The 15,634-nt window shown below is 35.6% G+C and overlaps 1 pseudogene; it reads left to right on the top strand.

Annotated features, from left to right (window-relative positions):
• The first annotated feature begins 1,687 nt into the window (after positions 1-1,687).
• Positions 1,688-3,330, top strand: LOC139994798 (very long chain fatty acid elongase 6-like; annotated as a pseudogene).
• The last annotated feature ends 12,304 nt before the right edge of the window (positions 3,331-15,634 follow it).

Raw genomic sequence — 15,634 nt, 5'->3', positions numbered from 1 at the left:
TAGTAAACCAGAACAGAATGTCTCTCGCATTTACTTCAACAACCCAAAAATTAGTACCAATGTCGCCACCTGTTAGTTTCGTGTTAGACCTGCAATGGGTCCAAATTATTGCCTTGATATATATACATATGTTTGAAACTGTACTGAAATCCGTGCTATTAATATATAACTACTTTGAGTCTTGTCCGTAAAAAATATACATAGAATTGTGCCCGAAGTATGTATGTGCTCGACATTTTGCTCCTGGAGTGAGCTCTTTGCGTACATATATAGGATGTCAATAAAAGTTGATGCCGCACTTCACGAGCATATAGTACTTATCAAAAGAACCAAAAAGTTCTTAATAAATATAGATCCAAAACCTTTAGTTTCGATGTTAGAGGAAGTCATTGTATCAGCTCACTCAACGAACCAACTGGTACACTATGAACTGTGCTTTTATGCATCAAATACCCCTAATAAGTAATATTCTTTAGACCCATGTACATTAAGACGTTTTTGCTGGTTTTAGCGAGTACTCGTACGCGCTTCTCAAATTTGGTACCAACTTTTTTAAGCATCCTCTATATACATGTCTGAAATGAAAGGACATCGGGGTCCTTCTTTTGTAATGTTTTGGAAGGTTCCCAATACTTTAGTCCAGACATTTTATTATAGCTGTATTTAAATAATAAAACTGAGAAATAGTTGTTTATGATTTAATTCCGAAATTAATGACAGTGAACTTAGGCTCTAAGTGACATAATGGGTTGCTGAACGTAGCCACGGTCACGGGAGGGGCGTGTACCTAACAACGGTATAGATTAATCAAATAGCTCTCCTTAAAAATAAAGATTGATCCGAGGGTTACAGAGAGGTACGGACAGGGGTATATAGGGGCAGTTACCGTTGTCCGTGGATTCGTTATCGAACTTAAATTCATTGTCATCGACTTCTAGATTATTCAATCGCCGCCATTACTTGTTAAATTCTGTAATAATCACGTTTCTATCAATAACTATCATCGATAGTACATAACAGCGATGGCCAATTCACGTGAAGATTCATTATTCGCCCCTAACTCCAATCATAACGCGACATATAAATACATAATACAACATAATATATGAATATGAAACAAAAGTGTAAATATTTATGACACATGAATAACAATCACCGCATCATAATGAAAATATAGTGATTTAATTGATGTAACTTATGTAACAAACATTAAACATTAACAACGTAATGAATTCTGATCAAAAACGATGCTCATAAAAATAAAGCAACTTTGCAAATGCAGAATAAACGTCTATATCGTATAATTGTAAGAAAACATTCAATGCTGTGTTTAAATACTTCTAACATTTTGTAAGGAAGCAGATAAATGTTTTACGTCACTTCATTTCACAAAAACTTTTAACTTTTATTTCATAAACAGTAGAACATATATTTCGAATATTATTTTCTAATATGGTTCAAATTATAAGTTTTGGTCTCCTTAAATTTGAAATGATACGAATAATTTACAATAATATCTAGTACTACATTGTAATTAAATACGATAGATAAAAATGATTAATTTATTAGTTTGTATTGTCTTATTACTTTGTTCTGAACATTTTACACTGTTTTTAATTCATTATTTATTAAATATTTCAATTTCCATAGTTTTAAAAGAAAATGTTAACAGTTCTTCTTCTTACATTTTAGTCAATTGACAACGTGGGCGAAAGACTGTGTATTTTCTTTAATTGTTTTGCGATCAGTGGATGTGAAAAAAATATTTTACGATGAATAAAGAGGATTCTCTGCAGATCATTGAACCTACCTACTCGCGTGTCTTCAACTTCGAAAAAACATACTTCTATCCAAACACTCAAAAATGGCTGCAGAAAAATTTTCAGTACTGCTACTACTGCTGTATTATTTACGTGATCCTAATTTTTGGCGGGAAGTATTACATGTCGAGCAGACCAAAGTTTGATTTGAAGGGTCCGCTTGCATTATGGAGTGGATTGCTTGAAGTATTCTCCATTATTGGATTTTGTAGAACAGCACCAGGAATGTTCTCTACATTGAGACACCATGGCTTTTACCATAGTATTTGCATACCTAGGTAATGCTACTTTCATATTTTACCTTTGAATATATTTTCAGGTGAATGGCGATTTTAAAAAATAATGATTAATGAAACGCTATTAATTTAATGAATTGTTATATGAAATAATTTCTTATGCTTGGTATTTAGAGAACATTGATATGTGGAAAGCGTTAGTGAAATAGGTAATATATTTTTAATAGTTGTTTACGATATTATTCATATAATAATTCTCTAAAAAGATTTCACGTATAAATTTCTTTCTGAAATGAGTTCCATCGGTTGATATAATCAGTTATGTCTACCAATTCGCAAAATATCGACCTATACTATACACATTGGATGATTATATTTCCAAATCAAAATAACAAAGTTCTTATTGTTTCATTGTATGGAACATAATACATGGCTTTGATTTACATGTCATATTCACAAAATGAATCGATATTTCAAATATGTTAATTTGTGATATACAATAAGAATGGAATTATTTTCTTTTCAGCAACCTTTTGCAAGATCATGTTTCCGGCTTTTGGACATGGGTATTTATCTTATCAAAGATCCCAGAATTTGGCGATACGATTTTCATTGTGTTACGAAAGCAACCATTAATATTTCTACATTTTTACCATCATTTAACTGTTGTTCTTTACTCTTGGCTCGCATATGCGGAGACTACAGTAGCCACAAGATGGTATGCCGTAATGAACTACTTTGTTCATTCCTGGATGTATTCTTATCATACTTTGAAAGCAATGCGATACAAATTACCAAAAGGCTTTGCCATAATAATTACTACGATTAGTACGAGCTGGTACAAATGGTGATTGGTTGCATTGTAACTATCGCGGCTTACTATTATCGAGAAATTAATGAACTTGAATGCTACACTACGCGTAAAAATTTTATACTTGGTTTCGCCATCTATTTCAGTTATTTAATCCTATTTGGAAAATTCTTCTTCAAGGCTTATCTTTCCGACAAAGGGAAAAACAAAGTCGGAGAGAACGTTCACGTCAATGGAAGAAAGGAATGTTATAAACCAAAGACTAGCTGAAGTATATCGACGTTTTTGAAATCTTTTTCTATAAACGCTTTCTGATAACATTTCGTGAGAACACTTACAACGTGTTTCAGAAGTCTGTATTAGTTCAAAACGATACAAATTGGTTCTAACATAATACCCGTGATAAGATATTTATATATTGTAAAACATTTAGTGTTTTTGATGTTAAGGTATGGGATATGAAGGTTTTCAAAAAAGTTACTCGTGAAAAAGTTAGAATAAATGAAAGATCAAGAGTGAAATTTCGTTAGGCATATCTTTGAAATATTTTTAAGGAATATGTTAATAAGAGAAAAGGATTTACAACAAATTCTAAAAAGAACTTTTTGTAATGTACGTTTCGATTTGTGATTTTAGTTGTATTCTTGTTTGCCGAATTCAATTGTGTAATAAATTTATGTTTATCATTCAAGATATTTTAATGACAAACAATTTAATATTCAGTAACATGCATAGTCGATAATAGATGACTTCATGGAAGATTTCACTTAAGAGATATCCTGATTGTATTGTTCAGCAATATGTAGGACATGGAAATGTCTGGTTACGAAAATATATGATGGTGAATGGAAATATTCATTGTAGAAAAAGCTTTCGTTAACTAAAGAACAAACTGACGGTGTATATGTATGTGATGTGATCCTGATTCATGTCCATGCAAGGAAAAAAAAATTAATAAAAGGAAAACGGAGGTTTATATTTGCGACTTCTCTTTATTATTGCTTTCACGATGCGTACAAATTTTCAAAATGCAAACAATCTTACAAAATTATTTATATATTTTGTTCATTTTTGAACAATTTTTTCGTATAATTTGTTGCTGGACAATTTTTTTTTTTTTTTGTCTATTCTTACATACTAGCAATGAATACAAGTAAGTGGAATCACCTAAACTTCTTCGTTATTGTTATATAAAAGAACTTCATAGGACAAAGTTATATTTACTTATAGAATCATCCCCTACTCGGTTGTCCTACCCTACCTGATATACCTTTTAAACATATATGTTTGTATGTGTATTATTTGATATATCTTTCATCTTTAAGATTATCCACGCATAATAGATAACAGGCGTTGTTGCATCGGGCTATGAGAAACAAATAATTTGGATACAGATCCTTGTTTATGTACCTGATATACTTATTTCATTTTCTATCCTCACTGACGATGATACTAAACGCCAATATTCAAGGATTCAGGATACAATATTTTGTGTGTAAACGCCACTACTTATGGCGGAAAATTAAATAAGATTAATCGCGCGATTAAGTTTCAATATTTTTGATCACTATTTGCTGTGTAGACTCAAAGCAACTTTGGTTTTGAGTTAGGATGCATTTAGACTAAGCAAGCTGTTATGAATGCAGAACATCTTCCACCTACACTTGTTCAATACTATGAAACGGTGGCAGAAATACCTTTATTTTAAAACATTTATCTGAGCAATCACACAGAGTCGCGATTGCGCTGCGATATTATTTTCGATAATGTATTCACTAATCATGCAACAATAGCGTAATCTATCTTTTCCTACTCTTTACAGGCAAGTAACTGAAGCATTAAAGGTCCTCGCACATAATGTGCCATGTTTGCTACATAGCGGTCAATTTTATCTGTCGTTTTATGAATTGAAATACATATTTTTGTCACCAATATCATTTCGTATACTTTAAATAATTATTTTATACGAATCTTCTAAGTAATTTTTTCTCAAAATTGATTCGTTGGGAATATTTTGATTCGTATATTTTCTTCAAAAAATTTACTAATACCACGATATCTAAACACCACTGTGGAACATTGGCAGTCACTATGGATTTGCACAAATCAGTATAAAAACGTGTTATCATATGAATCTTCCGATTTTGTTGAATGTTTGTAAGAAAGATTTTTAATTTTTTTTAATTAACTAACTACGTAGTTTTATAGAGACGAGTTTGCAGAGATGTGATCAAACATTTTCCTGGCGTTGCGGTTTCTCGCAAACAATTTTTTATTATAATTTCAAGCGCAATTGAAGCTATATGAAGACCATGTATGGAAGTATGAAAAGAATATTGAATATTGTTTAGTGCAGCAAATTCACCTATCACGCTACAGCTGCCGCTCCCCATTTCGTAAATCGTACAAAAATATTAATATTATTTTCTTGGAAAATATAACTCTTATATATCTTTTAGAAAATTGTAGAAAAGAATTCTATCGTAATACTTTACAACACAATTACCCACGTTTCTTAATCTGTACATCCTATTCGATATTTTTTTCTGTCGCAATGAATTTCTATGCATTCTCTTTGTTTCCCGTTGACTGAGGAAATCTAACTCCAAATTGTTACCGTTGTCTTGAGCCTATGTTCTGTATCCACTTGAAAGCATACAAAATTTGTTACAACAGCCCAAAAATATTATTTAAAAATCTTATTTAAAAATCTCCTGGGATCTTGACAAATATTTCATAATATTAGACAGGGACAGAGAGATCTCGTTGATCTATTCATGCTCGTCACTAATTAGACGACGAGGCATTTGGCTAAAAACCTGTGAGACTTCCTTTTAAGTAAGCCCCATACTTGCGAGGTACCCCCTCGTAGGAATTTATAACTAAAATTTATTTTAAAATTAATTTTAATTTAACTTTTTCCTTTGCATGTTACCACTACTCGTCCTTACTTTGCGAGATCTTTGCAAAAATCTGTCGGTACCACCAGTACAATGAATGATACATATAACTGTGTGTCTGTAGCACCGTATATGATCGTATTGTTTGTCAACTACTTTGCTGTGACCGAATTTAGAAAGCTAATGCAAACCTAACTCACATCTTCCGTTTATATGGAATATGTAAACAAAGACTGGGCGAACTTGGGTATTCCAAGGATCCTTCGAATTATAGCCGCTTGCAGAACTGCGTAATAAAAATTATTATCATTAATGGTATGAGTTAGGTTTAGAATAATCTAAGTCTCTTAAATCCGGCCCCCGTGAGCAGGCTGGCCAGGTTTGTGGAATAAGTAATGACATAATTACAGTTTATATTAAGCCTTATATTTTATTGTTATTATTTCAAGTTAAATACATTTCAGCCAATATTAGCAATGATTCTTATAGTCTCGAATGCACAGTTGTAAATAATTAATTATTATTAGATGCGGAAAGTATAGTTCAAACACAAAAACATCAATGTTTAATGGATGTAAATAAATAAATCGCCAAGCAATACGCCGAACAAAGCGGCGAACGTGTCAGCTATGCTTGCGACTGTGTTAGAGATATACATGTAGTGTTATTGACAGTTTTTTGCGAATATTTCGGGAACTGTAACCAAGCGGCGATAAATAGCTAAGGATGAAGTTATTGAAAATGTTGATTTCTACAGCATATCATGGAAATTCAAGTTGTCGGCAACTTCTTAAATAATTTATTATTTAAAATTTTATTCTCATTTTTATTCATTATTCATTAATTTTTTCTTCAAAAAGAACATCTTTCGTCCGTTTTTTTTTTCAATAATTATGTTCGATACATTATTGGGAAACTTTTTATTCGTCTTTATAGAACCCACCATCTTATCGTACGCTTATGTAGAGGACAACCCTTAAGAAATGCCACATGATATTTCCAGGGTTCAAATTACTTTAATTACCGCACCAGAACGAGAGAAGGGGGGAGGTTTTTAGTGGGTATGGCGCTACCACCTTGCCGAATCCAACATAACTCAGAGGCGCGAGCCTCTATGCCTAATGCATTTGCTCCTCCTCGCGCGCGCAACAATTGGGCAACATATATATATATCCATAGATTCGAACTATCTTCGTCGGTCGTGGATTTTTCCAGATTTTCAATTTATTCATAGCAGCATAAAAACAACTTTGTTTAAAAGACTATTACATTGGATTCAATCATATAAAACTTTTGCTTTTTGTTGAATAATTCTTCTATTCGTTATATGTATATTTACATATGTTCTATATGTTATTATATATATATATATACATAATTTAGTTACTATGATATACATAATATATACACATACTGTACTATATATTATACACATGTTATATATACATATATTCTATACGTTATATATATTAATTGAGATTTTTATTTACATTAAATTTGAAAATCAGTAAACAAACTGTAGTAAAAGATCATGGTAAGCAATTAAGATCATATTCGCAATGTAAAATATTGTACAATTATTACATAGTTTAAATATATTTTGCATTTACATATTGTGTGCACTTTGATATATAATATTTATATAAAAATCTGCAGCGTAATAGTGACAATTTTCAAGATGTAAAGTCGTTAATGTATTATAGTAAAATTGAACTATAATCGGCGCAGAGACATTTGCGCAGCGTACAGGATTCGCCCCTTATAGTCCACAAGCATAGCCAATCAACAAGCAGTACGAATCTGTCTTTATTAGCGATGGTATTGTTCAATAGTCTTTCATATTCGAGACGCGATAGTGTGAAGGTGCTACGAAGTAGTTGTCTACGTTTGAACGTTACAATTTTTGTGTTTAGCAAGTGTTTGAGCAATTGGTAAGAAGTGCTAGTTGCTAGATAAAATATAAGATCTGGTTATTCGAAAGTTGACTTGCAATTTTCTATAAAAAGGATTTATTCAGGGTAAATACTTTATACTTACATATTTTATGAATTATTTTAACTTTCCGTGAATTATTTTAATCTAACAACTTTGTTCTGTCTCTAGGATGGGTCATACGGCAACCAGATAGTTCCAGATAGTAATTCCACATGTGGAAGTAAGTCGTAGAACCCAATACAGTTTTCTTATTTATTTTTCATTTCTGTTAGTTTTATTATATTTTCCCTCTCTAATATAGCACTTGCATTTATACATTTATATTAACGTAAGAGTGATGTTATACATATTTATGTTTTAGTTTTAATTAAATATATTGATTACAGCTTTTTATATAAATGTTAGATCGTTCTGTCTATTTTATTTTCTTTCGCTAAAAAATGTTTTCATCAGAGATAATGTTTATTCAGAACCAAAAATAAAGTCGGTCATCGATAATGGTTACTAATTACAGAACTTAGCGTACAAATATTTCTATAATTGAATATTATGTTCTCATAAAGTAATTATGTTTTTGTTACTATTAATTATTCTTCGAATCTCGTATAGTATTTATCTGATAGATAGTAATTTCTTACGAAATTTGTTTAAGAATCCTCCCCTGATGCACTTCGTGATACACAAAGAAGCTTATTCCAGTAACACAATACTTAATAAATTTTTTTCTATGCTGTAATGGTAAGTTTTTCCCTACTTCTTTTTGATTATCTACTATTGCTTTATTATTTGCTATAATGTCCGCATTTTATCGCAAAATGCACTGTTTGATTTTAAAAAAGTGATACAGTATATTCATTCGTTATCTTTTCTATTTATCAACCAAAAATTATGAATGGAAAAAAACAAACCTGAGTACTCAGATTCTGTTGCAAGTTATTACAATTAGATATGGACATGATTTAAATAATATATCGAATCTGATGTCTACAAAGTCGTCTAAAACTTTCAATTTTTATATGTATTTTATACGTAAATATTTTATTATACATAGAAACCTAGCCACAATATTTAACGAATGGCGAAACAGTAAGCGGTAGAATATCTCACGTGAGATTGATGTCATCACAAAAAGGTTTAACAAAAATTGTTTAGTTCGAAAGAAGACATTACATACGGTGCAAATTACTTTTTTGTAGATCCAGTATAAGGTTTCATTACAACTCCATTTTTGCAAATAGAACTATATTTCTTTTTAATATATTCATCAATCTATCTTTGTATTCCTTGTGAAAAAATTAAAAAGAACTGTTAGTTCATCAGATATTTTAACTTGAATTCGTCATATGAAAGACAGGTAAGGACGCGAAACGGTTCTCTTGTGTTTACGTTGTTCTTGTTTTTCGTTTTTTCAGCGTAAACACAATACCGCTTCGTGTCCTATGCTTATCTTTCATACAACACATTAAACGTAAGATATAATCTGAACTAACAGTTTTTCGACATAAATAGGTTAATACCTTTTTATATGATATGAAACGTTCCGATATCGGTCACAACACTGCTGTTTACAAAGCACGAGTTTCGACTGATTGGTAGGTTAAAAAAAAAGAACAATAACAAGAAAAACCAGATTCGGAAGGACGAACCTTCAGTTTACCTCCGAATCTCTCATCAAACAGTCCATATTGTAGGATGTCAATATACTTTCCGCGGTGAACGTATGTAATATTGTTTATGAATATTATTTTGATATAGTTATTAACTATACTTATTGTTATGTATATTTATATTGTACTATAAGAATGTAGCCTAAAATCCGCCTGTTTTAATCCCCCTTCTTTAATATGTATTAATGTAAATAATTATGTAACTAGATACTTGTAGACATGACCGCACAAGAGATATATGGATGCTAACATTATTTCGTTTAACGGAATTATCGAACAACACAAACAATTCTTTTTCACATTACTTTCCGAGATAGGAAGGCGCAGTCCCGTTTTTAACGGAAACTACGAGGGTTGATTGACCCATCTCATTATTTTCCATTTATAATTTGTATAAAATGAAACTAAATCGTCACCGCGTGTGTGGATCATCGTCTGCTTATACTTTAATTCGTACCTCCCGTGCCCACGTCTGCACGCTGCTCGTGCGGAGAGCACATCAAAATCAGCTTCGCGCTTAATGTTTTACCATCGTATCACCGTTATCGATATGATTCATTTATTTCACGCAACGTAATTTTTTAGAAAGCAAAAACATTTCAGTCATGGCGTCTACCCACATTTTTTCTGCACTTTTCTCTCGTCGTTGACAGAACATTCATAAACACCTCCCTCTACCCATCTTTTATGTTTTGAAGTTTCTTCCCTTTCCTTCGCATAATAAAGCGAGCGCCAGGAAGCAGATTTTACTTTGTGAGGGGATGCCTTGTTCAGTGAAGTATGTTATATTATAGAACTTATACAGGTCTTGTATCTTTACAGAAATCACCTTTTTAATTTGTGATATAGGTGTCCACAGTTCATAGTATTTTCTGAAACATGGGGTGCGCCTAACTCACTTTTCTTCCCCCGCGTCATTTGAAAACTTAACAGCTAAAACTTGACAACTAAAACAGCTCGCAAGGTTTGATAACTTCACTCGATGACTCTATGTCAAGTTTCTTTCTGATAAACACGTTTTTGATTTTGTTCCTGCGTATCTTTGTCGAGGTATGAAATTAGGCAGGAAATCATTTTCTTAGCGTGAAAGTTCAGGAAGCGAGAGAACAAGGTTGCCAGTATTGAATATGAAAATAGAAGCAATGTGCACCAAAACTAATCTGCACAAAATTAAATTTTAGAATTATATACTTTAGTTGAAATATGATCTGAAATGTTAGGAAATAACGTAGTATACTAGTGGCGAAAAAATGAAGCGCTGCAGAAACCTCTTGAAACGAATTTCTTTGTGTTTGTTGTTACTTTTCTAACGATATATCTATTTCAAATTCCGATTGCCGGTCATAGGTTGGAGCACTTAATAACAGAAGTACGAGTCCTCCTTGATACCATTCAATTTCTATATAAAACTTTTTCCCCTATTTTTATATGTATAGAAATAATAGCGCATATGCACTTAAAATGGACATATTATATACGATATGACTTATGAGTTATGTCTGCTTAATGTAATAATAACGGTATCTACGTATAGACTCTATCTCTGAAAATATGGTATTTCAAAAAACATATTAAATTGAAGTTAAGTTTCGATTGCGACGAACCATTTCTTTAAAATTATGTACAATCCAGTTCTTAAGATAAAATTATTTACAATGCCATTTCAACCAATCCAAATCATATCCAATTCATATCCGATCACTTTGCCAAGTCGTCTTGTGGAGCCCAGCGAACAAGTTCGCTTATTTACAATTGGGTTTGTTCACTAACCCATTGCTTCCGCTCCTTCGTCGCCGCACTCCGTTTAGCCATGACGCCACTTCTATGGGGGGCCTTGGATTCCCCCAGAGAGGCGACGAACATGTTACCGGCGGTACCACTGGGAGGTAGGAGTGCGACTTGGGTAGGCGACATCTAGATCCCCTCTGTCCCCGAGTAACTATGAAATTTATGGTCCTGTAGATTTATGGTCACAAACCCATACTTCCGAGGTATATCCCCCTCGTTGGGACTTAAAATTATTTTTGCTTTAGAATTGACATAGTCAATAAGAAAGCAAATCATCAATATGTTAAATGATAATAAATAAATAAAATAAATAATTAAATAGTTAAAACACTAGTCAGTAAATTCGTTAATTGATTAATTAATTAGTAATTATCAAAAGATAAAATGACTAGTTTCATTTATATTTACAATTTTTATAATAAATAAATAAATAAATAAATTGTTATTCGTCTAGAAATAAATTACATAACTCTATCGAACAGCGTAGCACGTTCATAATTATAGTTTTAATATCTTTCTTGTTTGTGCCCATTGTTTTTAGATTTTTCATTGTTTCTGGCGTTATTGCCCCCCTGCTGCCAAGCACCACCGGCAAAACCGCTCCTCCATCAACGCCATATTTTCTTTTTAATGTTTGGAGACAAGCAGAGTACTTGTCGACCTTTTCTTTAGCTGCCTTTTGGAGATAACCTCTGTTCTCGTAGCGGACCGTAACGTCGACCACGAGAACCCGTTCCTCGTTTTTAACTACAAGGTCCGGTTTGTAAAGATCACTACCCACCTTAAGGGTCGGCTCGACAAACACCTCATTCCTTTTGTCTCTTTGTAAAGTATCGGCGAGAGTTAGCTTCGCCTCATCATGTCTTTTGATCCTCAGGCCCTTGGTATATTGGCACAGCCCTAATATATGGCCAAGTGTTTCGGGCTGGGCTCGACATCTTCTACACATTACATCCATATTCTTGTCGACCCGTGCCAATACCGCTCTGATACCAAAGGTGTTAGTCTTGAGTCTCAAGGCATCGATGAATCTCGATGGTCTCAGCAAATTGTACTCTTTCATCCACACGTTCCCAGTCTTGTTCTTTGAGAAGTCAAGTACCTCTTGACCCTGACCTCTCAAATCTCCCCATAATTGTATATGGGAGCCTTTCAATCTTTTTCCTGCCCTCTCTATGTCGTCCAAGGAAGCTGGCCAATTAATTCTGAGGGAGTTAGCGATTTTCTTTAATTTCGTATCAATATTCGTGGTAAATAGTCCCGAAACTGCTGGATCGATCAACTCTTTCATTTTAATAGCATTTTTAAGGATACCTAGTTTGACAATATGTTCAAATCTTGGTATCCCAAGCCCTCCGCAGTTCTTTGGGGCGTAAAAGAAACCAGTGACAGTTGAAGGCACCAGATGCAGAATGGCCTTGATCTCCTGTCTGACTTCGCTATCGAGCAGTTTCAAAACAGTGTCGCTGGGCGGACTGATCAGAAGATGGTAGATATACCGAGGGAAGACGTATTTCGTGATCAGCTCGATCTTCTGGCATGGTTTCAGAGAGAGTTTTCTGGTTCTCCTGATCACGCTCAGAATCTCGGGCACCACGACACCACAATGAACACCCTTCCAAGGCCCCATCTTGGCGCCTAGATACCTGAATGCCTCTTCCGGGTCTACAGCTGGTATGTTAAGCCCACCGAGCCTTATATTTGGGTCTTTGACGTACCAAGTGTCTTTTTTCGAGACAACCTGGAACGTTTGGCACTTTTCCCTCGAGATCTTCATTTGCAGGACACTCAGTTTTTTTGCGCCCAGCAACACTAAATAGTCTGCGAAAGCCAGAACAGGGATACCTCGATTTTGACTTTGATTTAATTTTTATGCCACTGGTTGATTCTTCAATCGTCTCCAGTAGTGGTTCGAGACATAAATTAAAAAGCAAGGGCGATAGGGGTTCGCCATGCTTGACTCCTCTTAGGATTTTAATCTCGACCCCTTCTTTCTTATTTGCACTAATTGTGGTGGTGTTATCCACGTACATGTTCTTTATCAGGTTAATTATAGAGGCCGGCACACCTTTCCTAGCCAGGCAAGGTGTTAGCGCCGAATGAGGGATCGTATCGAACGCTTTCGAGATATCCACCATCGTGAATATCCCGCCATTTTCACTTTTACTTGCATTAAGCGCAGAATTTAATAATACTATGTTGATTTTACATCCGTTTTCGGATGTAAAACCCTTCTGCCTTAGGTTCAATACGACTCCCTTCCTTAACTTTCTGTCAAGGATGGAGGAGAAAATTCGGCCGAGAATGGGGCCTATCGTAATATGTCTCCAATTCTCGACCAGATTGCCAGACTTTTTTGGTTTTAGAATTAATGTGGTCCTATTATTCTTCCATACGGAAGGATAATAGGAGATATACGGAGGATAAAGCAAATGTTGTATATCTTAGCTAATATTGCAGGCAGGCCGGGTATCGTTAAATGTTCTTTCAATTACCCATCCGGACCTGCCGCGGCCTTCTTTCTAATCTTTTTAATTCTCTCCGCCACATCCTCGACAGTTATTGGCGAGAAATATTCCTGCAAAGGCGCATAGAGACACGTTGATTGTTTATAGATGGGACACTAGTTGGACCTTGTTGTCCCCATAAATCCTCGTAGTGTCTCTTGACATCTACTGCTGCCGGTGGTTGCCTGGCTGTTTCCAGGTATGCGCGATCGTCGTTAATAACGACATCGGCCAACCTCTTTGGACATTCTTTGAACACGTCCTGACAACGTGCGTATGAAAACCGCTTGCTTGCGTTGCGGCCATTCTTTTTATAACTCCTTTGGGGCTTATTCCAACTTTTGTTATTCTCTTTATTGTCAATATCGTTTAATTTTTTAATTACATCGTAGAGATGTGCAATAATGAAATTATCAATCTCTTTACCAAGGGCTTCCTCGTTCCCCTGGTATAATTTAAAAATTTTATCCAACCGATCGTAAACCTCGCTTAAAACAGGAGGTACGTCGGTTGTCGTCAAAATAGCTTCTTTCAAGCTGAGTCTCCACATAACAAGAGACTCGTTGTCATCGCGAGTCTCAGGTTCCTCTGAAGACGCATTGCCTGGATCCACGAGATCGCACCCTTCTCTGTAGCCCAAGCAGTCTCCTGAGAGCTCGTTGCCTCACTAACCATTTTTAATTTTCTTCGTTGATATTTTATTTGATCGATCGATTTGTTAGTGACGATTTTACTTATTTCGACGTTAGGATATCTATGATCCTTAAACCTTTCTTCGAGTTCTCTCAGGAGACTGAGTTCTACTTCTGTCCAATTTCTACTTATGTTTGGGGGGTCCGTTCCCCTTCTTTTTTGATTTCTTAAGGCAGGGTGCGCATACCTTTCGTGGGTCGAGAGTCCTCTCTGGGTCCCGAAGCTCATGGGACATGCTTCACATTTGTATTTCCCTTCTGTCTTTTGACCAGTGCCCGCGCATTTAGGAATGTGGCACTGGGCCGCATGAAGTTTCGGGAAACTTTTTCCACAGAGACAACTCCATTTTATGCTCGCGTCTGTATGGTGTAGATCGAGGTGCTTGTTCAGGTCGGATAACGACATGAAGAAAAGGTTTATTCCCTTCTCTTCACATACTGGACACGCAACCCGATCGCCCACTAAAGGTACCGTTATTTCAAAGCTCGTTGTCCGTTGGCTGGCCTGGTCGTCACCCGTGATCCCCTGAGAAGCGGAAAAATCCGCCACGGCGCCTCCGGGATCGAGAGGCGTCGCGTCCGAGGCTTCGGTTGAATCGAACATTTTAGTAGTTAATATATAGCCGAAATTTAAACTCCATCCATCATCCATCTCATGTCCTTTGATTAGCCAAGTCGTCATAGGTTTGAAGGAACGAGTTCCTTGTTGTTGGTTTTACATCCTTGTCTTCACGGTACTCCATTTCCCGTTTCGGCACGGCCGATGATGTTTGTTCAGCTCACGTCCCTTCGTCGCTACACTCCGTTTGGCCATGTCCGCTTACACCCGGGGGATGTTTCCCCACGCTAGCGAAGCGAACATGTTACCGGCGGTACCACGAGGAGGTAGGAGTGCAACTTGGATAGACAAGGCCAAGGCCCTGCCTATCCCCGAGTACCTATGACTCCCCAAGGCCCCGCGACAAGGCCGTTATGTGGCGGCCAGACGCTAAGGGCCTTGAGGGGCAGCAATGTGAGGCAGGGCCCGGCGGCGCATCGCTTCCCAGATGTTCGTCAATTTGCTCAAAGGGAAAAAAAATTCGCTACGCACGACCAACAAGGGCCGCACGCAGCGAAAATCCCCCCTCGAGTGTGCGGATCAAAGTCCAGCGGCGTATTGCTTTCTAGCTCAGCCACCAAACCCGGAAGCGTGCAACCTTCCGACAAAAGCACCACCGAACTGCTCGCTCTTAGACCTTCCAAGCACATACAACGCCACGTTGAGCGGTGTATTGCTCT

This window comes from Bombus fervidus, chromosome 15, assembly GCF_041682495.2.
Source record: "Bombus fervidus isolate BK054 chromosome 15, iyBomFerv1, whole genome shotgun sequence".
Lineage (NCBI taxonomy): Eukaryota > Metazoa > Arthropoda > Insecta > Hymenoptera > Apidae > Bombus > Bombus fervidus.
Note: the sequence above shows the minus strand (reverse complement) of the source record. Positions and strands in the feature narration are given on the sequence as shown.